Here is a 26,612-nt window from a genome sequence, read left to right as displayed (position 1 = left end):
ACTCGGGGTCGCGTGCACCTGGGCGGCCGGGGAGGCGCCAGTGTCTGGGAGGAAGGTGAACGCCCGCCGGGCTGGGCCAGGAGCCGCTCTCGAGCGAGGCCTGGGCGTCGGGATCCTCGTGGGGCGCCCGGGCCGGGGCCTCGGTACCCGGCGGGCCAGGACGTCGGGGTCGGGAAGGACCAGGGGCGGGGCTTCCCTCTCTGCCTCAGCTTCCCCGAAAATGCAGGGAGCTGGGCTGCGTCAGGGACTCCCCACCTGGGTGGGCTTCAAGGAACTGCCGCGAGCTGTGGAGCGATGGCTCCAATTTTCCAGCTCCATCTCCGCGGAGATTCGAGCCATTCGCTCTCCCGAAGAAAAAGGCAGCTGGAACCCTGGGCCCACGCAGCTGTCCTGATCGCCCAGGGCAGAGCGATCCCAAGTCTGGCGAGCAGCCTACGGACGGGGTCCAGAAATGGAACGGGGTCCCCTCGTTCTCGGTCCTTTCTGCCTCCTGACTCCTCGGGCAGATTCCTCCCCCCCCGCCCCCCCCCCGACATTTTAAACTGGATCTCGTTTTTTACTTTTAACACGTTCAGTTGTATCGTGTAGTGGAAAGAGCCGCCGCGAAGTGAGAAGACATAAGTGTGACTTAATTCCACCACTGACCCACCTTTCCAATTAGCGAAAGTCTCCGGGCCGCAGTTTTCCCATCTAAAGACGGAGCCAGTGACTGCCCTTGTGGTGAAGACGCAGTGAAACAATGTGCGAAGCGGAATATTTTTAAAGTGGCTGTAAAGAAAGAAAAATTCTAAATAATATCACCTATGTGGAAAATAAAGCAGAACTGAGAGAAAAAGCAGCGCGGTGCTTGCTAGGGCCTGCAAGTGGGAGAAATGGGGAAGATGCGGGTCAAAGGGTACAAAGTTGAGTAAGTTCTGGGGATCTAGTGTGCAGCTTGGTAACTAGTTAATGACACTAATGTGTACTTTAAATCTGCCAAGAATGAAACAAGTGTTCTAAGCACACAAATGCAAGGTGATGGAAATGTCAATTTGCTTTATGGTGGCAATCATTTCATAATGTATATCAAAACATCACATTGTACACCTTAGATTATACAATGTTTTTATTTACTTCGGTAAAACTGGAAAAACAAAATGGCTGTAAAGAGTGGTGCTGAAGTAAGGTATATTTAACAAATATACATATATACTGTGTAATTGGCACTGTAGTAAATGGTTAACAAGTAATTTATTTAATTCTCTTAATTGAAGTAGGCATACTGTTTTTATCTTCTCTTTATAGGCAAGAAAACTGAGGCACAGAGAGATTGTCACACAGCCAGTAAGGTGTTGATGCCCTTTAAGGCTCATGCGCGTCAGTGTTTGTGAACAGTAGTAGACCCTTGCCTGCTTTGATCATCTCATCTGTGGGATCAAGTAATTCTAGAGGCCTGAGCCAGGACAAAGGAATGGAAGGAAGGAGAAAGGGAAAGGGAAAGGAGAAAGTCAAAGGTGGTGGGGGAAGAAAGACTGCTGCTAATTACCGTCTCAGACACCTTCCTTGAAACTGCCTTTGGAAACTACTCTGCCAGTCTAAGTGCTACCCTCAGCATTGCTTATTTAGTAGTCATTTCGTTTTTTTAAAAACATCTTATTACACAGAATTAGATATGCCACTGGCTGAATCATGCCTTATGAAACATAATTACATACAGCCCAAACCTAATGTGATTTGCATTTTCTCATCTTTTCCTTAGACACAGTCATTGAAATTAATGAGGAGGAACCTAGTAGTAGTCTTAGTGAAGTAAACCTTATGCATTATTAAGAATCTCTCATCCCTGTTTATTGAGGAGCCATTGGCAGACTGATATTGTAGAAAATAAAGAGGTTTCAACCCATTGGAGAGGGAGTATAGGAAATCAGCTCTCTTAATGCTGCTTTATGGCAGTGTTTGGGAGGGAAAAAAATAACAGATACTTGACTTTTATAACTTGCTAACTATAGTAAAGATCCCTAGAAGAACTTAGGTGGTTTCCACTGGATTAAAAAACAACGTTATTTCTCTGCTTTCCCCCAAATCCCCACATAACAACAAAAACCTAACTTGTGAAAGGTCTTAAGCTCTTACTGCTTTTAAGTAGAACTTGGATTCTGAGATATTTTTAAGTTTGTAAAGCTGTTCTGACAATAATAGAGATAAAAGTAGAGCATTCATACTCAAATCCTTGTTGGTTTGGAATTTCAAGCAAGGGTGTGAAGACAGAAGCACTCTACGAGCACTGGAAGTATCTGGGATACTTATGTCTGCTTATTTTTTGTGGTTTTTTTAGGTTTCTTTCAAAATGAAGATTCACTCAGTGGTCGTAGCTGTCTTGATAAGCCAGGTTCTAGTTTACAAAGTTTTATTCCAGAAGGAAAAAAGCCACTTTACCTAGAAATTTTCCAAACAAATCAACTTTTGCTCTGTGAGTAATCCAGGGCCTATCAAGACTACACTTTAGGTGAGTAGGTTCTCTTTTTTTGTTTCTTTTCTGGGTTTTTTTTTTTTTTTTTGTGATAGAGTCTTGCTCTGTCACCCAGGCTGGAGGGCAGTGGCATGATCTTGGCTCACTGCAACCTCTGCTTCTCAGCTCAAGCCATCCTCCCACCTCAGCCGCTTGAGCAGCTGGGACTACAGGCATGCACCACTACACCTGGCTAATTTTTGTGTTTTTTCTAGAGAGAGGGTTTTGCCATGTTGCCCAGGCTGGTCTCGAACTCCTGAGCTCTAGTGATCTGCCCACCTAGGCCTCCCAAAGTGCTGGGATTACAGGCGTGAGCCACCGTGCCCGGCCTTTTTTGCCCCTTTTATCTTTTTAGTTTATAAGTAGATTGCCTATCTCAGTCCCTCAGATTGTTGGTTCTGAGAAAATGGATTTAAGTGGATTTATTAACTTTCCTCTGCTTTCTGCATTCTCACTTCTTACTGTGTTTAATTTGTTTGTAGCTGACGGCAAGGCCTCTGAGGCACGGAAATTCACAGCTGAGTTTTTGGAGAAGGTCCTTGAGCCATCTGGATGGCGTGCAGTCTGGCACATAATGTGCTCAAGGTGCTGCTTGAGGTGAAGTTAATTTTGTTGTTAAGACATTTGTCTCAAGCTATAAGCACTTTACTTCAGACTCTTAGAGCCAAAGTGCTTATTTGTAATTAAAGTTTATGAGCTGATTGAAATAGCATGTTTTTCACATCTAATTGCCATGGTGTAGGAAGTGTTTTAAAGGCAATTGAGGAGGAGCTACCAGGGAATTCAAGTGGCTTAAGTTTCAGTGTCCTTTGACAAGGGGAACTGGATTATAAACCTATGAAGTGGAGGAAATATTTGAGATCGTTTAAAAAATGAGGAGGCCTAATTATGAAGTCAACAGTTTCCATTAATTTTTTACCTTCTGAGTTGTAGCCCATTAAGTAGCTCAAACCAAAGAGGCATTTTAAAACTATCCCATTTTTGCCTAGTAAATTTGTAGGTATGTGGTTAATCTCTTGATAATGTGTCTCCTTGCAGAAAGTAAAAACAATCTTGTTTTTCAAATGACTGGGCCTTTTACATTAAATTTGCACTCCAATTACAGCTGTGAGTTGTTCACAGTGTTTGTTAACTGAACCACAAAAAGCCCTGTTAAGCTAAAATGTTAAACCAAGGAGTGTGAATACAAGTTTTTTTGCAGCTCCTTTAGTAAATGGCATTGCATACTGCAGTGATTATGAACGAGGCAGTGGGTTGCAGCTCTTCCTTGTGAGTTTTTAAGTTTTGGATTATGCCAATATCTTCAGTTGAAGTTCAGGCCTTTTCATTGGGTTATGATAGTGCCCGCCCCTCCTGCCCTCGTCACTTCTCTAAAAGCAGTCAAAGTCATTGTTTTAAAAGAAGTGTGCAATTTCTCTGCTTAAAACTACTAATGCATTGCATTTACCAAGGGCTCCGTGTTGGCTTTATGGCTTCTCATTGTGCTGGAGAACTTGTAAAATCCAAGCGCCTGATGCTCTATGTGTCCTGGTCTTTTTGCCTTTCTCTCCCACCTTATCTCCTATTGTTTCTCCCCCACTCCCAATTTCCTCCCTTTGGCTCTAGCAAGAAGGACTGCCTTTCTGCTCTTTCAGTGGCCAAGCCCATCTCTGCCACAGGCCTTTTGCATCTTCTGTGCTCTTTAGATGGCTGCTTCCTTTTTATTCTCAACTCAGGTGACTTCTCCTGGCCATCCCAGCAAAACCAGATCACCACCCTGCTAGTTACTCTCTGTCACCTACTCATCACTATCTTGTTTATTTACTCCCTTGATTACAATGTAAGTTCCATGAGGCTAAAAGCTAGGCCTCTCTTGTTTATCCTTTATGGAAGGATAGGCTTCCACAATGGAAGAAGAATCCCTGCCCCTATTGCATGCTTTTAAAAAATCACCCTGTTAGTAGTGTTTTATATGTGGAGCTTAATTTTGATTTCCACATGTTAAGTCACATTATTTTACATTTTAGGTGACAGATGTGGACATTTCAGCCTTGAAGGCAGTGGTACAGCTTGCTGAGCCATACCTCTGTGAATCTTGAGCGAGGACTTTCACCTTGGAGTATATAAAAGAGCTCCTCGAGCTGAAGGAACATCAGTTGCCCCTGCAGGAGCTGGGTAGTGTTCGATGATTCTGGAGTGTTTGACCAGATAGCACTTGCAACTGAGCATGTCAGATAGGAAGGTAAGTTGATAAAAATCACTTTGTGGCCAGAAACTTTGGATGAATTGAAGTAATTCTGGTCTTTGTTAGACCCAGCTTTAAAATTCAAACTGTAAACTTGGTCATGGCGATATTTTAAAATATTCAATGATAGGATAATCTTTTTTAAGTTAAAAAAAAGTTTTAAATCATTTGGGATAATTTCAAACTCACAGAAAAGTTAACAAAAATAGTACAGTATGAAGCATTCCTATTTGTCTTTTACCTAGTATCCCCAAATGTTAACAAGAGGTAGGGGATTCTTAATTTGGTTTGTGTATATTTAGAAACTGACTTAAAAGTTATGGATGCTAATGCTTATGGTTGGTATATTTGAGTCTAAAAGGACAGAAAGAGGAAAGGAAAGAAAGTGAAGAAGTTTGTATACCATGATGATGATGTATGCACTCATTTAACTAATACACATTTTCTTCAAGGAGCTATCTGGTCAGAGAAGGTGTTTTCTGAGGCTGCTTCCCGGATCCCTAGGGAATGGGTTCCTGCCATTCAGCCTTTTTGGCAGTTATTTCCACTTGTACAAGCAGACCCTTTGCCCCTTACCTGAGAAAGAAAGCCCACACCTGGATTCATATTAATAGGTATGATTTAAAATTTTTTTCAGATAAATCTTCTATCAGATAGTGCCTGATACAGATAGTTCTTTTGGATTTTCTATATATAAGTGTATTCACTGAAGAAGGCTACTTTTAGCCATGTAAAAATGGACTTATATTCTTCTAGTAACTGGAAGACTGGCTAATGCAATGATCATAATGTTAATAATGTTGCTTGGTGTTTTGTAGTTTCGAAAGTACTTTCCTGTTTCTATACCATTAGTCAGCTAACCAGATTTTGCTAAGCTTAGTTTACATACTTGATAAAGAAGCAGAGTGCCTCAGACACCACTTCTGACATCTTATGGACAATCTCTAATTGCATGCAAGAACATTTAACCCTGGGTGTTCAGTTTTAAGCCAAGCAATATAAATCTAAAGAACTGGTTTCTGTCCAGGACCAAAATAACTCCCTTATGTTTCTCTTGCTTTAAAATAGTCTGTCAGTCAAAGCATTTGAAGGTGAAGGGATAACTGATGAATTCAGGAAATTAGGAGAGAGGGTGCCAATCTCTGTGGGTATAGAAGTTGGTGGAAAGACAAGTACCGGGAACTGGTAAGAGTTCCTGTTAAGGAAGAGGAGCCTGATTACATTTACTCTCCATGTTGAGGACTCAGATTCTGGTCAGTGACTAGAGAAGGTCAAATTATGAGGGTTTTCATTTGCCTATTGATTCAATAAGTGTGGAGTGCTGGGTTCTCAGTTGAGGCTGGGGTATGACTGCTGCACAAAACCAACACCCTTTTCGGGGAGCTGCCAGTCTACAGGTGGGAGGTGAAGCTTTATGCAGTAGTCACATAAGGATGCAGATGCGATTGGAAGCGGCCGTGAGCACCATGAAGAATTTCAGAGTGTCCTGAGACTGGGTCAGGTTGCTGTTCTGTGCTTATTTCCTGAGGAAATGACATTCGAATTTGGGTCTAAAAGGTGAAAGGAGTGGCAGGTGAAAGGGGTGGCAGAGATGGGGGAACAGGTTCAGGAACTCAGTGGGTTTAAGGAGCTGCAAGGTCAATGTGGCCAGAACACAGTGCTGGGAGAGGCCTAGGAAGCCAGGGTAGAGAGGATGGCAGGGCACAGTGCAGGGCTGTGTCAACCAGTGAATCATTTTGTAAGAGCATGAAAAGCCATTGAGGGGTTTTTATTTTGGGGTGAATATGACTTGCTTTGTGTTTTTAAAGGTTCATTCTGGCTGCTGTGTGGAAAACAAATGGAGGGAGATGGAATAGGGAGGTGGGGATACGGAAGGGTCTAGACTGGGAATATGGAGGGGTCTAGAGTAAGGATATGGAGAAATCTCGAGTGGGGATATGGAGGGGTCTAGAGTGGGGATGTGGAGGGGTCTAGAGTGGGGATGTGGAGGGGTCTAGAGTGGGGATGTGGAGGGGTCTAGAGTGGGAATGTGCAGGAGTCTAGAGTAGGGATATGGAGGGGTCTAGAGTGGGGATATGGTGGGGTCTAGAGTGGGGATATGGAGGGTTCTAGAGTAAGGATATGGAGAGGTTTAGAGGGGGATATGGAGGGGTCTAGAGTGGGAGATATGGAGCGGTCTAGAGTGGAGATATGGGGGTGTGTGGGGAATATGGAGAGGTCCAGAGTGGGGATATGGAGAGGTCTAAAATGGGAATATGGAGAGGTCTAGAATGGGGACACAGAGGGATCTAGAGTGGGGATATGGAGGGGTCTAGAATGGGAATATGGAGGGTTCTAGAGTGGAGTAGAAGCTTATTGAGAAAGTAGAATAGCTGGGCCTTGGTGGTCAAGTGGTTATGGGGGATGAGACATGAGTGGATGTGGAAGTCAAGGCTGATACCCATGTTTCTGGCTTAAAGGAATAAAGACTGGGGAGGTGCAGATGTGAATGATGTGTAAGTACCCGACATGGTACTGGTGAGGAGGATATCTGAGCTGAGTCATGGGATGTAAATACAAGCTTACCAGGTGGAGAAGGAAGACACTTCTGGCAGCCTGACCAGCGTGTTACATGGAGGTTTGAAAGAGCTTGTGAAATTGAGAGTTTACCCACAAGGGCTCTGAGGCAAGAGAGGTAATTGGAGTTAAATTATGAATCCATGTTATATTACCACGTTTAGGATTTCATTTTAAGGGCAACAAAGAGCCGGCAGAGGTTTTTTTGAATTGAGTAAAGGCATGCTTAGATTCATTAAAAAAAAAAAAAAAAAAGACTCTAGAGGGTGAAGAGACTGACAGCCCAATCCATAAGAATTAAAAGATGGCTGGCTTCATTTTTAGTGCTCCTTTCTTTTCACACAGAACTTTTCAAAAGAGTTATATATAGTCACAGACAGACGGTCTGTACTTCTTGGCATCCCAGTAACACTTCTAGTCTAACTTCACCATGAAAATTGTGCTCAAGATTACCAAAGACTTCCATGTTCTCAAATCCAGTTGACACCTCTCTGATCTCATACTGCTTGACCTTTTGACTGCATTCTAGGTATTTGATCATTTCTATCTTTTTATTTTTTTATTTTTAATTTTTGTGGGTACATAGTAGGTTTATATATTTATGGGTTACATGAGGTGTTTTGATACAGGCATGCAATGTGAAATAATCACACCATGGAGAATAGTGTATCCTTCTCTTCAAGTGCTTATCCTTTGTGTTATAAACAATCCAATTAGACTCTTTTTGTTCTTTTAACATGTACAATTATGTTATTATTGAGTATAGTCACTCTGTTGTGCTGTCAACTGATAGTTTCTATTCATTCTTTCTAAGTAACCATCCCCACCTTCCCCTCACTGTCCCCCCCTCCGACTTCCCTTTTAGCCTGTAGTAACCATCTTTCTACCCTCTATCTCCATAAGCTCAATTGTTTTGAATTTTAGATCTCACAAATAAGTGAGAACATGCAATGTTTGTATTTCTGTGCCTGGCTTATTTCACTTAACAGAATGATCCCCAGTTTCATCCATGCTGTTGCAAATGATTCATTCTTTTTTATGGCTGAATAGTATTCCATTGTGTATAAGTCTCATGTGTTCTTTATCCATTTTTGTGTTGATGGACACTTAGGTTGCTGCGAAATCCCAGCTATTGTAAACTGTCCTGCAAATAAACGTAGGAGTGCAGGTATCTTTTCAATATACTGATTTTCCTTCTTTTTGGATATATACCTAGGAGTGGGATTGCTGGATGATATGGTAGCTCCATTTTTAGTTTTTCGAGGAACTTCCAAACTGTTCTCCATAGTTATTTTACTAATTTACATTCTCACCAACAGTGTAGGATGGTTCCCTTTTCTTTTCTTTCTTTTTCTTTTTTGACAGAGTTTCATTCCTGTTGCCCAGGCTGGAGTGCAATGGCACGATCTCAGCTCACCACAACCTCCGCCTTCCGGATTCAAGCAATTCTCCTGCCTCAGCCTCCTGAATAGCTGGGATTATAGGGATGTGCCACCACGCCCAGCTAATTTTGTATTTTTAGTAGAGATGGGGTTTCTCCATGTTGGTCAGGCTGGTCTCGAACTCCCAACCTCCAGTGATCCACCCCCCTTGGCCTCCAAAAGTGCTGGGATTACAGGCATGAGCCACCATGCCCACTGTAGTTCCCTTTTCTTGACATCTTCGCCAGCATTTGTTATTGTCTGTCTTTTGGATACAAGCCATTTTAACTGGGGTGAGATGATATCTCATTGTAGTTTTGATTTGCGTTGCTCTGGTGATCAATGATGTTGAGCACCTTTTCATATGCCTGTTTGCCATTTGTATGTCTTCTTTTGAGAAATGGCTATTCAAATATTTTGCCCATTTTTTGATTATTAGATTTTTTCCTATAGAGTTGTTTGCAGCCCCGTGTATATTCTGGTTATTAATTTCTTGTCAGATGGGTAGTTTGCAAATATTTTCTCCCATTCCATGGGTTGTCTCTTTACTTCATTGATTGTATCCTTTGCTATGAAGAAGCTTTTTAACTAGATGTGATCCCGTCTGTCCATTTCTGCTTTGGTTGTCTGTGCTTGTAGGGTATTACTCAATAAGTTTTTGCCCAGACCAATGTTCTAGAGAAAACCCTAATTTTTTTTGTAGTAGTTTTATAGTTTAAGGGTTTTTTATAATTTGAGGTTTTAGATTTAAGTCTTCATTTTGATTTGATTTGTGTGTATAGCAAGAGATAGGAGTCTAGTTTCCTTCTTCTGCATATAGATATCCAGTTTTCCCAGCACCAGTTTCTGAAGAAGCTATCTTTTTCCCAGTGTTTATTCTTGGCACCTTTGTGGAAAATGAGTTCACTGTATGTGTGGGGATTTGTTTTTTGGTTCTCTATTCTTTAGCATTGGTCTATGTGTCTGTTTTTATGCCAGTCCCTGCAGTTTGGTTACTATAGCTCTGTAATAGAATTTTAAAGTCAGGTAATGTGATTCTTCCAGTTTTGTTCTTTTTCCTTATGATAGCATTGAATCTGTAGATTGCTTTGGGTAGTATCGACATTTTAACAAAATTGCTTTTACCATTCCATGAACATGGAATATTTTTCCTTTTTTTGGTGTTCTTTTTAATTTCTTCCATCACTGTTTGATAGTTTTCATTGTAATCTTTCACTTCTTTGGGTAGTTCCTAGGTATTTAATTTTATGTGTAACTATTTTAAAAGGGGGTACTTATTTTTTTTCAGATTGTTCACTATTGTCATATAAAAATGCTACTGATTTTTATATATTGATTTTGTATTCTGCAACTTGACTGAATTTATCACTTCTAATAGTTTTTGGGTGGAGTCTTTAGGTTTTTTTCAAATATAAGATCACATCATCTGCACATAAGGATAACTTGACTTCTTCCATTCCAATTTGGATACCCTTTATATCCTTCTCTTGTCTGATTGCTCTAGCTAGGACTTATAGTACTGTGGTGAATAACAGTCGTGAAAGTGGGCATCCTTGTATTCCAAATCTTACAGGAAAGACTTTGAGTTCTCTGCATTCAGTATGATAAGAGCTATTGGTCTGCTGTATATGGCTTTTATTATGTTGAGATATGTTCCTTCTGTACCCAGCTTTTTGAGAGTTTTCATCATGAAGGGAAGTTGAATTTTATGAAATGCCTTTTCAGCACCAATTGAAATGATCATATGATTTTTATCCTTCATTCTATTATGATATGTCACATTGATTTATGTATGTTGAACCATCCTTGCATCCCAGGGATAAATTACATTTGATCATGATGAATGATCTAATATGTTAGTGAATTTGGTTTGGTAATGTTGAGAATTTTTGAATCAATATTCATCAGAGATATTGGCCTGTAGTTTTCTTTCTTTTTTTTTTCTTTTCTTTTTTGTTTTATTTTGTTTTGTTTTGATGTGTCTTTGTCTGATTTTGATATCAGGGTAATACTGGTCTTGTAGAATGAGTTTGGAAGTATTCCTTCCTCCTCTATTTTTTGGAATAGTTTGGGGAGGATTGGTAAAAATTCAGCAGTGAAACCATCAGTCCTGAGCTTTTCTTTACTGGGAGACTTTTTATTATAGCTTCAACATTGTTACTTCTTATTGGTCCGTTCAGGTTTTAGATTTCTTCCTGATTCAGTCTTGATTGGTTGTATATATCTAGGAATTTGTCCATTTCTTCTAGATTTTCTGATTTATTGGTATATAGTTGCTTATACTATCTACCAGTGATACTAGGAATCAAATTCTTTGAATTTCTACAATATCAGTTGTAATGTCTCCTTTTTCATTTTTGATTTTATTTGTATCTTTTTTTTTTTTTTTAGTTTGGCTATGTCAATCTTGTTTAACTTTTTAAAAAACAACCTTTTGTTTCATTGATGTTTTGTATTTCATTTCAGTTTTATTTATGTCTGTGCTGATCTTTATTATTTATTTTCTTGTAATTTTGGGTTTGATTTGCTCTTGCTTTTCTAGTTCTTTAAGATGCATTGTTAGATTATTTATGTGGAGTTTTTCCTCTTTTTGATGTAGGCACTTATAACTATAAACTTTCTTTTGAGTACTACTTCTACTATATCTCATAGGTTTTGCTGTGTTGTATTTCCATTATCATCTGTTTCAAGAAATTGTTCAATTTTCTCCTTAATTTCTTCATTGACTCACTGGTCCTTTAGGCGCATATTGTTTAATTTCCATATATTTGCGTAGTTTCCAAAATTCCTCTTACTGATTTCTAGTTTTATTCTCCTTTGGTCAGAGAAGATGCTTGGTATTATCTCAGTTTTTTTGAATGTTTGAAGACTTGTTTTGATACCTAACATATGACCTAACCTTAAGGAGGATTTGAATGAACTTGCAACCCCCATTTCTTTCTCTACCTGCTCTCTAAGACCAATAACTCTTAGAATTATCCTTTTGAGGCTATTTTCTACATCCTGTAGACATGTTTCATTGTTTTTTCTTTCTTCTCTGAGTGTGTATTTTCCAATAGCTTGTATTGAAGCTCACTATTCTTTCTTCTGCTTGATTAATTCTGGTATTAATGGACTCTATTCCATTCTTCAGTATGCCAATTGCATTTTTCACCTCCATAATTTCTGCTCGATTATTTTTATTTCAGTCTCTTTGTTAAATTTATCTGATAGAATTCTGCATTTCTTTTCTGTGTTGCCTTGAATTTTATTGAGTTTTCTCAAAACAGCTATTTTGAATTCTCTATCTGAAAGGTCATGTATTGCTGTTTCTTCAGGAAGAGCCCTGGTGCCTTATCTAGTTCATTTGGTGAGGTATTTTTTTCCTGGAATGTCTTGATTCTTGTAGGTGTTCATCTGTGTCTGGGCATTGAAGAGTTAGGTACTTACTTGTAGTCTTTACTGTCTGGGTTTGTTTGTACTCGTCTTTCTTAGGAAGGCTTTCCAGATATTTGAAGAGACTTGAGTGTTGTGATCTAAGCTGTACCTGCTTTAGGGGGCACTCCAAGTCCAGTAACACTATGGTTCTTGCAGACTCATAGAGGTACTGCCTTTATGGTCTTCGGCAAGATCCAGGAGAATTCTGTGGATTACCAGGCAGAGACTCTTGTTCTCTTCCCTTACTTTCTCCCAAGCAGAGTTTCTCTTCTGAGTCGCCTAAAGTTGGGGGTGGAGTGACACAACCACCCCTGTGGCCACCACCACTGTGACTGTACTGGGTCAGACCTGAAGCCAGCACACCACTGAGTCTCACCCAAGGCCTACTGTAACCACATCCTGGCTACTGCCTATATTTGCTCAAGAACCTGGTGCTTAACAATCAGCAAGTGGCAAAGCCAGCCAGGCCTGTGTCTTTCCCTTCAGGGTGATGAGGTCCCCCAGGCTCCAGGTGGATCCAGAGGTGTCCTGAAGTCAGGGACTAGAGCCAAAGCCTTAGACGTCTACCTGATGTTCTGTTGTATTGTGGCTGAGCTGACACTCAAACCACAAGATACAGTCCTTCTCACTCTTCTGTCCCCTTCCCAAAAGTGGAGGAGCCTCACCCCATAGCTACCACCATCCCAGGCCACAAGGACTACTGCCAGACTATTGCTGATGTTCCCGTAAGGCCCCAGGTCTCTCGACTCGGTTGGTGGTGAATGCTGCCTGGCCTGGGACTCACCCTTTACGGCAGTGGGCTTCCCTCCCTCTGACCCAGGACAGGTCCATAAATGCCATTCAAGAATCAAGTCCCGGAATTAGGGACGCTAATAGCCCGCTGGGTACTCTACCCCGCTGTGGCTGTGCTAGTGTCTAAGGTGCAAGATGAAGTCCCCTTTACTTTTCTCAAGCAGAAGGAGTCTGGCCTGTGGCCCACCACAGCTGGGAATGTGCTGAGTCTCCCCTGAAGCCAGCAAGTCTCAGTGGCTCACTAAGGCCCTTGACATAGTACCTGGGTATCACTGCTGGTTATTCAGGGCCAAAGGGGTCTTCAGTTGGCAGATGATGAATGCTGGCAGGACTGGGGCCTTGTAACCCAGGATGTGTCTAGAAATGTCATTGGGGATTGGGAGTTAGGGCCTGGAATGCGGGGTGGGGGAGCCTCACAACTCTGCCTGGTGACCTGTCCTGCTGTGGCTGAGCTGGTATCCAAGATGGAAGATGAAGACCTCACCACTCTTCCCCTTCTCTTCTCAAGTGGAGGAAAGGGGTCTCCTTTAGAGCTGTGAGCTGTGCAGTCTGGGTTTAGGAGTGGGGTGATGCCAGCACTCCCTTAGCCACCTCAGCTGATGTCTCAGTAGGTTGTGTGCCCCTACCAAGTCCACTGTGCTCTGGGCCCGTTTCAGCCCTGGGACTCACCTGAGAGTCACAGTCCTTATGGCCTAGTCTGCCTTTCAAGTTTACTTAGAGACACAAAGTGCTTTAGCCCTCAGTGGCGAGGTTTACAGGATCTCAAGTTTGGACTGCTGGGAAGAGTGATTCCGCTCTGGCTGGGCCTGGTTTAAATGCCACCATGGGTGAGCATCAGCTGAGTTTGGTCCAGTTTTCCTTTCTGCTGTAGCAGGACAGCTGAGTTTAATGCCTCACAACTGCAGTGCTCTCTCTCCTCCAGCGCCCAGATATGCTCTCTGTACCACACAGGAGGGTGGGTGAGGGGTGGCATTGGTGATTCAAGACTTCTTTTTCTATCTCTTGCGTGCCTCTTTTCAGTGATATGAACTTAAAACCAGGTACTATAGGTGCTCGTGTGATTTTTAGTTCTGACGAAGTTGGTTTTCTGTGTGGTTAGTTGTTAAATTGGTGTCCTTGCACAGAGGATGATCAGAGGAGCCTTCTTTTCTACCACCTTGCTCCACCTCCTCCATTCCCATCTTAACACACTGTCCTCTCAGCCTCTGTGACAGCACTGTTCATTTCGTGTCTCACTGGCTTGGTTTTCTAGTCATCTTGCCCAGCTCTTCTCTCATGCTCTATCTTTTTAGAGTGTTCGAGTTACCAAGGGATCAATCCTATTACTCTTCTTTTTCTAATCTACTCTGCCTTGGAAGTACATTATAATAACTTGGGGATTTTCCTTATAGACGTGTTCCAACCACTACATGAAGAAGGAATGATAGAATATCCATATTTTGTAACCACTAATGAAATAAAGGTTATAAGCAGTGATCCTCCATGACTGCTATAATCTTTAGGTAAAAAATTAATAGAGAACTTTGTAGTGGATGAATCAGGTTGACAACACCTGAATCCATTGATCAGTCTTAACCTCACAAAAAGAGATGGCTAGGCATTATAGAAGTCTTCACTTACTGTTGTTGACAGGTTCTTGGAAACTTCAACTTTAAGCGAAATAACAAAACCAATGTTACCATAGGCTAATACATATAAACAAAAGTTAAAGTTCCTATGGCATATTTCTGGTCACAAAAACATCACCAAACTTCTAATAAAGACTCAAAACAATTTTAATCTTGAACATTGAAATAAATGTGAATCCTGTATACATGTAAGAAAACAAAATAATTATTTACCCAATTTTTGGTGAACCAGTGAGTCATGGCAGTCATTCATGGTGGTTGTTGGTCAAATTGAGGAATAAATGTCGGCAAAGTAAATATTGTAAGGAGTACCCTTTACCACCACGTGGTTCAAACCAGTCACAAACTTGATGGACTTGCTGAGCGATTTTGTACTGCATTGTTTATTGTTGTGCATTTGTATGATTATTGTCTAATTTAAAATTTTTTATTTGACAATAATTCATATTCATTTTTTCATTTTCCAACTTGCTTGTTCCAGTTCAGGATTGCAGGTGGCCAAAACCTATCATGGCAGCTTAGGGCGCAAGATAGGAACCAGCATGAGACAGAATGCCATTTCATCCCAGGGCGCACTCACACCCATACTCAGACTGGGAGGATGTTGACACACCAGTTCAGCTAACATGCACATCTTTCGTATGCACATCTTTATGATGTGGGAAGCCAGGGTACGTGTAGAAAACCCATGCAGACATGGGAAAACATGAAAACTCCACACAGGCTGTGACTATGGCCAGGAATTGCTGTTTATTCCTTTATATAATGAAAGACATTGAATGAAAGGCTGACATTAGAGGCCTTGCTGTATGCGCTTCCTGATGCAAGTACATCATACCTCACTTGAAGTATTCCTGCCAACAAATCTTTCCTGAAGCCCATCAAGCTCTAGATCTTACTATCAGTTTACTAGAAAGAAAGGAAACAGAAAAACATGTTAAATAAATGACCCCCTGGAGAAGTAATCAACAAAATTCAGTGTATGGGAAGCTATTAAATAAATTACAAGGGTAAAAAGAACAAAGGGTAATGTATAGAATAAAAATGATTTAAGAGACACATCCATTAAGGACCACAGCTGGCCTTGTTTGGATCCTAATTTGAATAAGTCAACTGTAAAACAACAACAGCAAAGAGAAAATTAGGACAATTTGAGTACTGACTGGGTATTTGGTAATATTAGAAATTAAAACTTTTTTGACATAAAGATTTATTTTAGGGCTAAAAATTTGTGAATGATTTTATGTATCTGAGATTTGCTTCAAAATAAGCCAGGGAAAGGATGGTGGGAGGAGAGGAGCAGAGGGTAGGTTGGTGAGGTAGAGATGAAATTAGATTGCTCCTAAGTGGGTAATTATTGGAATTGACTGATGGATACATGATATTCGTGATACTATTTTATCTGTTATATGTTTAGAATTTTTTGTCATAAAAATTTGTTAAAGTGCTTAGAGAGCTTTAAAAAAAATGTGGATGCTAACCCCCCTCCCTCCACAGATACCTGATTTATTGGTCTGGGATAGGGAATCAATTTTTTAAAGTGTCCCGGGGGACCCTAATGTGCAACCAGGGTTGAGAACTGCTGCTTTATATTATGTCCTTAGATGATCTCATTTACTGCTTTAAAACTATTAATATGCTGACACCTCCGAGATTTATGTCTCTAGCCCTGACCTTTCCCTGAATCTCTGGGCTTGTGTATTCCTCTGCACACTTGGCATCGTTACTGGGAGGTCAGATAGGCATCTCAACCTGAACATGGCAAAGACAAAACTCTTCATTTTCAACCCCAAACCTGTTTCTCTCCCAGTGTTTTCTATCTCAACAAATGGAACTACTATCTGCCCAGTTACAGGTGGTAAATAAATACTACTTCTGATAAAAAGAAAGTTTTGTAAAAAGAATGTTGTAGAAAAACCCCTCTAGCTGATCCAAAGAAGGTCATTATCTTGTGTGACTCAACTGATAACCACAGCAAATATGCAGCATTCTCTGAGATATGAGAATTGCTTTGATTTATTTTTTAGCTCTCATCCTTCCAGAATCCTAACATTTGGGACCAGTGATTAAATTTGAATGATATTAAGTTATTTTTTAGGTTTTCCTACCAAAACATTTGGAAGAGTTGGAGTGAAGAAAAGGATGATGCATATGATTGTTTTGTCAGATGTGTTGAACCTCAGTTGAGATTGTGTTTATTACTAATCTTGTACATATTGAAAAAATAGTTATCATGGCTTAATTTTACCTTTGTGAGACACACACACACACACATGCATGCACAACACACACACATGTACACTCTTACTCCAAGGGCCTATAGACAGAAATAGACCAATATACAAATAGTGCAACCCCTTTTCAAGTTATTAAATGAAACGAACAAGTGCAGAGAAACCTGCTTTTACTGTTTGTAAACTGAGTCTAAAATCAGGAGGTTTGTGAACATCTATTCAATGACAATTGTTTTTTTCAAAGAGTGAACTTATTTGAATTATAGAGGCTTTTTTGCTTTAAACTTTTAAAGAATACTTTTTAAGCTATATGGCTTTACTCTAAGTTCCTATAGTAAAACATACTAGGTTAAACTAACAGATGAATCCAAAATACCTAAACACATTCTTTTAATTTATCATATTTTGACAAGGAAAAGCCCTTCCATACAAAAATACCAAAATTAATCATGCAACCTAAATTAAGTAGTTGTTCTATGCTGGTCTTGTTACATGTGACACTTATCTTTCCACTAGATGGTGCCCTAAGACCAGTAATTTTCTCCTATATTCATGAGCAGTAAATTATTAGGCAATGCTGCAATAAAATTAGAACTCACATTAAAAAAAAAATTGTAGAAGGTAATTTGTTTTTCCTATGTGAAAGATGATTTGACTATATAAGACAAGGCAGGAATTCTTTACATTTTCATGCAGTTTGATTTGATTTAGTAAGTTTCTCTTGGTTTAAGTAGTAAATAATAACAAAATTTAAAAAATGAAAATCTGGTTAATGGTTCTACGTGGTTTAGAATTATGTATGTCTGATTTCAGCTTTCATAAGTTGGCTGTGATTTCTATTTAGCCTTTCTAATTTTTCCGTTGTGCATTTCCTATTTTTCTGTAGTGTGTTCAGTACAATCCCAGAACATCAAAAAGCTTGAGTATTTTCTAGGTTTGATACACTTGCTCTTAAAGAGTAGTCATTGGTTTTGATTGAAGTGGAATGTAATGGTAGGAGAATATAATGCATATCTGGCAAATTTGATCTGTATGTGGACAAAAATTGTACTCTGATTTGAGAGCCTTGCATGTGTGAACAAGTAATGATTTCCATACATGCCTTGTACATCACTGGCAGATGGGACAGCATAAGGGAGGAATTGTTTTTAGTTACGGAGAAGAAACTATGGCACTTGATGGAGGGACTGGAATGTTACCAAATGTAGGCAGACTCTAAAAATGTCCTTGGGCTAAGATAGGAGTAGAGCTATCAACCAGCAAGATCAAATCACTGTCTTGATTTTGCCCTGTGTGGCAAATACTTTCCTTTTTAATTCAAAACACACTGCTTCAGAACTTAGGGGTCTGAAGATGGTGTTGGTTTATTGGTTCTAGACTATGAAGTTTCAATCTAATGAGAAGAAATAAGCTAACTTGCATGGATATTGGAAATGCTAAGAAACTTATTTTAAAATTTTAGTCTTAATCTTTACGACTTAATAGACCAATGATTTGGTTCCTAATTTCTTATTTGCAAAGTAGATTTCTAGAATATCTTTAAATGAGTGTGGGTAGCCAAAGTAGACAAAATCCCTACTTTTTCAAGCTTTACCTAATCCATTTACTTGAAAAGCAAGAAAATAAAATCCTCTGTTCATTTTAAATATTGAGTGTTCACCATAATTTGATATAAATTAGAGTTTTGTTCTGCTTTCCCCCCCCCATCTTCTTCAGAGCATGACTAAGTTAAAAAAATAATAGTCATCTAAGACAATAGTTCTCAACTTTGGCTACACATTACATCCCTAGGGAACTTTAAAAAATACCTCTCCACTTTCAGAGACCAGTTTTTACTGCTCTGGATGTTGGCCTGAGCATCTGTATTTTTGAAAGATCCTAGGTGATTCTAATATCAGAATTGAGAAGCTGTAACCTAAGGCACAGCTAGTTGATATACATTTAACTGAAAAATAAAGCAATTATTTTAAAACTACAAGTAGTGGCAATAGTTTAGTGTTAAACCCATTAGTTTAATATCTATTGACTGTACATTTATAAATTATTTTATTACATTGAGACATACTTTTTGTTCTGTCATTATATTTGAGAATTTATGTAAATGAATAAATTTCAAGTGCTAGTGAGGTTGTCCAGTATGAGGTTATTTTGTGTTAATCATTCTCTAATAATGACAGCATTTTTTTCCCCTCAGAATCTCAAAGATTTATTTTTTTGAAATCCCATGATCTTTCTCAGGGAATATTCAACATAATTTTGTGCTTATATAGTGCTTTAAGTGCAAGGAAGGACTAGACAATTTGAGTCATTTCTAATTTTTGATCCTATAAATATGGTAATCTTTTAAAACATTTTAAAATTACATTCAGATCTCTGAAAAACATGGCACTCTTAACCATTGTGAAACAATTTACTTCGCTCTATACACCTATTCCCCAGTTGGCCCTGCCACCCACTCCTTATTAAGATTTTGAATCTAATATATGAGAAGAAAATAATTTCTTATTAAATAATGATTACAAATTGTACAACATGAACTTTAGGTAATTCTAAAGCACAAATGTTTGGGTCTAAGAAAAAACAATTCCTCAAAAGAAGAAAAATTAGTGACTTTAATGAAGTGGTGCTTCAAACTTTCTACAGCTACTACTTAGAGTACTATTCAGGGAGACTTAACATGTACCTGAGTTATAAAGCACTTTTCTTAGTGGGTCTTTGAGGACTACATGGGCTTTCTTAATGAGAAAAAAATGTGTCTGAAAGGCAATGGATTTCAGTTTGCTTTTAAACTCTCAGGCATTATGACATTCTTGAAAACTGGAGTTCCTTCAGGACGTGACTGCCACAATCTGTTGTCTCAGTGTGAGGAGATTTACAGCAAATTTTTTAATCTGAGAAGCAGTTTGTCAAATTGTAGCTTTGAACAGGAAAATATCTCCATGGTTGAAGCGTTAAAATTGTATTCAGAGATTGAACAGGTGAAGCAAAAGCTAAAACTCATGGAGAATCCTTTGTTGAGATATATGTGTCTTTGTAATTCTTAGCTAGTTAGCATCTTTTCTTCCTCGCTGTCTTACTGAGAACTGATACGTCTGTTTGGTTTCTTCATGGTATGTGTTTGATTATCAGAATTCTAACATCTAAGCAAAGGGTGTCCATCCAGTGGTGAGTAGTTCCACCCATGAGATCTCCTTCACCAGGATGACTGGTCTGCTGTGGACCCTACTCACGGACAGGCTTTGCCAGGTGCCTTGGGGAAAGAGATAGAAATACAGGTAAAAGGAGAGTTTCTTGCTGCAGGTGGCTTTTTTCCTTCTGATTCACCATACGTTTTCATGAATTCTACAAAAAACTTCCCAGACATGGTTTTCTGTTATATAGGAAGTAGTGAGAACCCTGCCTTTCATCAGCAGTAGCCATTTACCAGGCGTTCATTTGGTTCAGTCCACTACCAAAGGAGATGCTTCAGTGTGCAGTGTTGGCTCCATTTTCAGAGTGAGATATAAAGGCACTTGGAATAATACTCGAGTTGCTTTGTGGGGGTGTATATTTGTCACTTTGCACACTGCCTATAAATACCTGAAACAGGGTAATTTATAAAGAAAAGAGGTTTAATTGGCTCACAGTTCTGCAGGTTATAAGGACACATGGCAGGGGAGGCCTCAGGAAACTCACAACCATGGCGGAAGGTGAAGGGGAAGCAGGCAAGGCTTACATGGCTGGAGCAGGAGGAAGAGAGAGAGAGAGAGGGTAGGTGCTACATACTTTTAAACAACCAGATCTCGTGAGAACTCTATCATGAGACAGCACTAGGGGGATGGTATTAAACTGTTAGAAACTGTCCCTGTGACCCAGTCACCTCCAACTAGACCCCACATCCAACATTGGGGATTACAGTTGAACATGCGACTTGGGTGGGGACACAGATCCAAACCATGTGAGGGTGTATATTTGCAAGTATGTTGTTTTCTAGTTCTGTAGTGATCCATTACCTGTTATAAATGCCTGCTATGAAGGTGACACTGTTATTGTTTGTCCTGGCCATTTTGTGGTACATGGCATAATGGAGTGCAGTGTTGACTCCATTGAGTTGGAAGGTGGGAATGGAAGACACAACCAAACTCTCATGCATGACATGATTAAGTAAACAATAAATGACTGTTCTTGTCAACGCTCCAAGAATGTGATTTCAACCTATTTGACTTCAAATGAATTATTGAATTGCCTTGAAACATTAAAGGCATTGGAAGCTTAAAAGGAGTTGACCCAGTTTTTAAGTGGACAGTCATTTTTGTGGTTCTTTGTAGCAGTGTATATGTTGGGAAGTTACTTACAGGCCTATATAGAAAAAAGACCATGAGGAAGAAGCATGCTTTACAGATTGTAGGTGATTTGTGGAAAGGATGTCAAATTTCTAGAATTAAAAAAAAAAAAATTGCAACAATATATATTTTTTAATTTCAGTATTTTTTAGTTTGTTGCTTGCTCTTATCTCATAGATACTGTGATATCTTAGTGCATGACTTTTTTGTTTTAAATTTAGCTTATTTTTATGAGAGATATGGTGAAGGACGTTTTACTTGAAATTGGTATCAAAAATTATCTTAATTCTCTAAAAGTTTGCTGAGTGTCACAAATGCTACACTTTGTCTCTCGACACAGTATGCTTTTGAAAACATTGAAACAATGTTGAAATATTAATATTAAAATAAATATATTAGTTAATAAATAGATAACTATTATCTGCTTTAATAGATATCTTTAATATCTATTAAAAATAACTTTTCAAGTTATAATCTTTTTGTTCATTTGGAGTAATTCCTAAGTTTAGATTACTTTACAGTTGTTCATCTTGGTCCTGTGTATTTCCATAATGTATCAAATTTAGTTGTACCTGTTCAACTATTTACCAAAACTGCTACAAGTTAGCAATGAAGCTTGTAATGCAAAAAAATCATATATCATTTTGGGACTTGTCCAGCTGTTCACAAACTACTTAAGCTGTGCTCTTGATCTTTATCTTGTCAAAATTTCTTAATGGAATCAAGGCTGGGAGTTTAATTTCCTGCTGTTCACTAGTACATCATCTCACTCCCTTTTTTGTTTTATGTTTGTTAATTTTGTTCTTTCTCATCTCCAATGCTTGATTTATAATAGATGTGTATGTATAAGTAACACATCTGCAGGATGGATCACTGCAATAAAAACACTTTATTTTTTGGCAGAGTAAAAATAACATTGATATTATAAATTGTATAGTAGATAAGAGTTCTTCTTAGATTGGTGAGGAAATTACAATGCAATTGCCAGAGTAACATAACCTATCAAATTCTGATAGTTGAGTGTAAAAATGACTGTAAATTTACTAACAGAGGACATTTCTGAGAACTGAGGAATCAAATGGTATCTCTGGTGTGAATATATGGAGCACTTGCTTATGAGTAAATTAAAGCTTATCTGATGGTAATTATAGCTAACACTTAAAACGAGATATATTGAGTACCTACTATGTGCAGAGTATTAATAGTACTTATAGTTGGGCTTCTCTTTCTTCTTGAGAAAATCTGTTCATTTTAGGTAATGGCTTTATGTTTTAAATTGGTAAGAATACATAATTTGTGTAAAAATCTGTTTTTTCTTCAATATGCAATAATTTTCTATTTTTAATTTTTCTAATGGTAAAAAAACCCAATGGTTATTGTGGAAAATATTCAAAGTACAGGCCGACACATACAGAATCAGAAACAAAATTACTCACTGTTCAGTCATTTCTAGACCACCCCTGATAGCATTCTAGTGTATGGAGTCGTCTTGCCTTCTCTAGTGCCCCCAAAGGCTTATCTGTACCCTTCAAGTACGGATAAGTTCAGTGGCTTTGCCTGTTTACTGCAGTTACTGCTTTCATATACTCAAGGACTTATCATTAGACAATGAGGTCTTTCTTTCTTACAGCTTTGTCTGTGTGTTTGTCTTCTGTTTTATAATGAAAGTCAAGCGAGATTTTTAGTTTTCTGATATTCCAGGTTTTTGTAAACCCACTCAGAGGCTTGGCCTGTATTATTGATTTGATTAAGATTTATAGAGACCTGATGGTTTTTGTTAATTAATGAGGTAGACTGTTTTTTCCTGTAGCTAAACTGTCCTAAGTCAGTTTGTCAGATTTTAAGTCATTCTTTCTACACGAATATTAAAATTAGGTAATCCTGAGAAGTGCTTAGGTTTATTCAAATGTAATTTATATTAGAATCGTAGAATCTCAGATACTTAAGGTTCCTTCTACAGCACCCATGCAGTTAGAAAAAAGCTTAAGAGTGCCGAATGCTTTAAAGCCCTTTCACCCAGATGTAGGTCCTTAAGATTATTTTTTAACTTTTATGGCAGCTTTGTATGTGAATTTTGTGCTGGGCTGGTCTGAGATGGCTGATAGAGTACTCTTGCTAATATGGAGACACATTGGGAAGTTGTTACTGTTAAAAATTTGATGCCCTGGTTTAAATAGGATATGTGGGGAGATCAACTTTATTTAAATACATCTGGGTTGGCTGGTCTCATCATTTCGAGTCTCTTGCGCTAGAGAAATGTGTTCTACATTTTTGTGTTTGGACATTTCCCCTCACCCACCCTAAATGTTTCTGTTCTCCCTTAAGATGTGTTCTACCAATTGATATTGTGATAGAAAATAGGGAAAAAGGTGACACTTCTGTGGACTGCGTGAATGAGGATATTAACATCTCAGGCTTAAGATTTGTTCAGCATGGTGTTGTAGAAGGAATCTTAAGTAAGTGTCTGACTGTTTGGTGTATTTACTCATTCTAGGCTTTGAAGAAAAACTTTACTTTCTATGAAAGAGAGAATTTAATGAAATGCCACTGTTAAGTACAGGAATACCTTGTTTTATTGTGCTTCGCAGATATTGAATGTTTTATACATTGAAGGTTTTTGGTAATCCTGCTTCGAGCAAGTCTACTTGGCCTCATTTCTCCAATAACTGGTGCTCACTTTATGCCTTTGTGTGACATTTTGGTAATTCTCACAATATTTCAAACATTTTTATTTTATATTTGTTATGCTAATCTGTGACCAGTAGTCTTTGATATTACCACTGTAATTGTTTTGGGTGACATGAACTGCATCACCATAGAAAATGGTGAACTTAGTAAGTGTTGTGTGTGTTCTGACTGTTCCAACAATCAGCCATGCTCCCTTCTCTCTCCCTCTTCTTGGACTTCTCTATTCTGAGACAAAGCAATATTGAAAGGAGACCAATTAATAACCCTACAGTGACATCTATGTGTTCAAGTGAAAGGAAGAGTTGCATGTCCCTCACATTAAACAAAGTCTAGAAATGATTAAGCCTAGTGAGAAAGGCACGTCAAAAGCCAACCACATGAATAAGAAAGCAAAACAGCCTTGTTACTAATATGGAGAAAGTTTTAGTGGTCAGGATAGAAGATTAAAGCAGCTACAACATTCCCTTAAGCATAAGCCTACACAGCAAAGTCCTAACTCTTTTTAATTCTATGAAGGCTGAGAGAGGCAAGGGAGCTACAGAAGAAAAAGTTGGCTAGCAGAGGTTAGTTAATGAAGTTTAAGGAAAGAAGCCATCTCTGTAACATGAAAGTGCAAGGTGAAGCAGCAGTTTCTATTATAGAAGCTGCAGCAAGCTATCCAGAAGAGCTAGCTGAAATCACTGATGAAGGTGGCTCACTACAGCAGATTTTCACTGTAGATGAAATGACCTTCTATTGGAAGAAGATGCATCTAGGACTTTCATAACTAGAGAAAAGTCATTAGTTGGCTTCAGAGCCTCAAAAGACTGGCCAACTCTTTTACGGGTGACTTTAAGTTGAATCAGTGCTCATTTACAATTCCGAAAATCTTAGGGCCCTTAAGAATTATGCTGTATCTATTCTGCCTGTGCTCTAGAAATGGAACAACAGAGCCTGGGTGGTAGCACATCTGTTATTTGCATTGTTTGCTGAATATTTCAAGCCCACTGTTGAGATGTACTGCTCAGAAAAAAAAAAAAAAAATCCTTCTAAAATATTGTTGCTTACTGAACAAAGCACCTGGCCACCTGAGAGCTATGACAGAAATGTGCCAGGAGATTAATGTTCTTTTTGTGCTAACACAACATCCATTTTGCAGCCCATGGGTCAAGGAGTAATTTCAACTTTTAAGTCGTAATATTTAAGAAGTAGACTTCATAAACTGTAGCTTCAATTGATAGTGATTTCTCTGATGAATCTGGGCAGAGTCGATTGAAAACCTTCTGGGAAGGATTCGCCACTTAGATGTCACTAAGAGCATTCAAGAATCATGAGAGGAGGTCAGAATGTCAACATTAACATGAGTTTGGGAGAACTTGATTCCAACACTTCCAAACTCTTTCAGGGTCAAGAAGTCAGTGGAGGAAGTAACTGCAGATGTAGTAGAAATAGTGAGAGAACCAGAATTAGAAGTGGGGCCTGGAGATGGGAATGAGTTGCTATAATCTTGTGACAAAACTTGAACAGCTGAGGATTTGCTCTTTATGGATGAGCAAAGAAGATGATTTCTTGAGATGGAATCTACTCCTGGTAAAGAGACTGAATATTGTTGAAATGACAATATGCCTATATGTGGAAGGCTGATTATTTATTTGCGTACACAGCATGACAACTTAGGAATCTTACCCTGATGTGAAAAATAGTTCAGCCTATTCTTGAAAATGTGTTAGTTTAATATTAATTTCTTCTTGGTGCAGTCATCTTTTTCTTTTAATACTTTCCAACGTGGTGGCCTGTATTCATTGTTTCCAATTTATCACTAGACTGAAACTAGCTATCTTCACATTGCAGTAGTATTTGTTTCCTAGGATCTGTGTCTTCTTTCTTGAATAAGGTATTTTTTTCCCAAGATACTGGGCAGAGTTGCTCTCTGATATTCTTTTGTGGTAATGAAAAGTGCTTTTGCATTTCTGAGGTCAAGTCATTCTTTTTTAAGAATGTTGCTTTTAGATTTTAGAAAATAACTCAAAATAGTCATTGTTTTGTATTTTATGAGTTTCTAATTCAAGATTAAATGGAAGGCTATTAAATATTTAGACTATATCTAATGTCAGCTCCAGGCTGTCCCTGATACTGGAAAAGGTACATTACTTCTTAAAGCAGTCAGCTGTATGTTTTCATCACAGGCACTGACCATAGTGAGACTCCATCAGAAAACTGTGCTGCCATGTGAAGTAGCATGAGGCACAGCACGCACATCAGTAGAATTTTTAGTGAAGAACTTGGATTTACATGGTGACAAGATATGATGAGCTTTTTTGGGGAAATAGTTTGAGTTTAAGTTGTAAATAAATATGTAAAATATGAGACCAAGATGTAACTTCATACTCCTATTCTCTTCAAAGAAGTTCAGACATTTATATCTACTAAGTCATGCAAGCTCAATTGTACAAGGTTCTTACGTAGCATTTTCAAAACATAGATTAGTAAGAAAAATAAATCTCACAAGTTATGGTAATTTTCAGAGAATTTTAGACCTTAAAATTATAACTTTGTAAACAATTTTGTAACAGTTAAAGCTCAGTTGCTTTTATTTAATTAATTTTTATTTTGAGGTAATTATAGATTCACTACTGTTGTAAGAGATAACACAAAGAGATCCTGTATGTACACTCTTTACCAGTTTAGCCCAGTGGTGACAACTTATGAAACCACAGTATGGTAGCACAGCCAGAGTGCTGACATTCAGTTAGGCTGAGGAGCACATCCATCACCACAGGGATTCCTCCAGTTACCCTTTTATAGCCACATTCACTTACTTCCCTCTCCCACCAGTCACTTCCTTAACTGTTGGCAAACCTTA

At 38.8% G+C, this 26,612-nt stretch overlaps 1 pseudogene; it reads left to right on the top strand.

The window, feature by feature from the left end:
- The first annotated feature begins 220 nt into the window (after positions 1-220).
- The window catches only part of LOC105516832, a 41,481-nt pseudogene continuing 15,089 nt past the window's right edge, over positions 221-26,612 (top strand).

This window comes from Colobus angolensis, unplaced genomic scaffold, assembly GCF_000951035.1.
Source record: "Colobus angolensis palliatus isolate OR3802 unplaced genomic scaffold, Cang.pa_1.0 Scaffold291, whole genome shotgun sequence".
In the NCBI taxonomy this organism is placed as follows: domain Eukaryota; kingdom Metazoa; phylum Chordata; class Mammalia; order Primates; family Cercopithecidae; genus Colobus; species Colobus angolensis.
The sequence above is the reverse complement of the archived record's forward strand: the minus strand, read 5'-3'. Positions and strand labels throughout refer to the sequence as shown.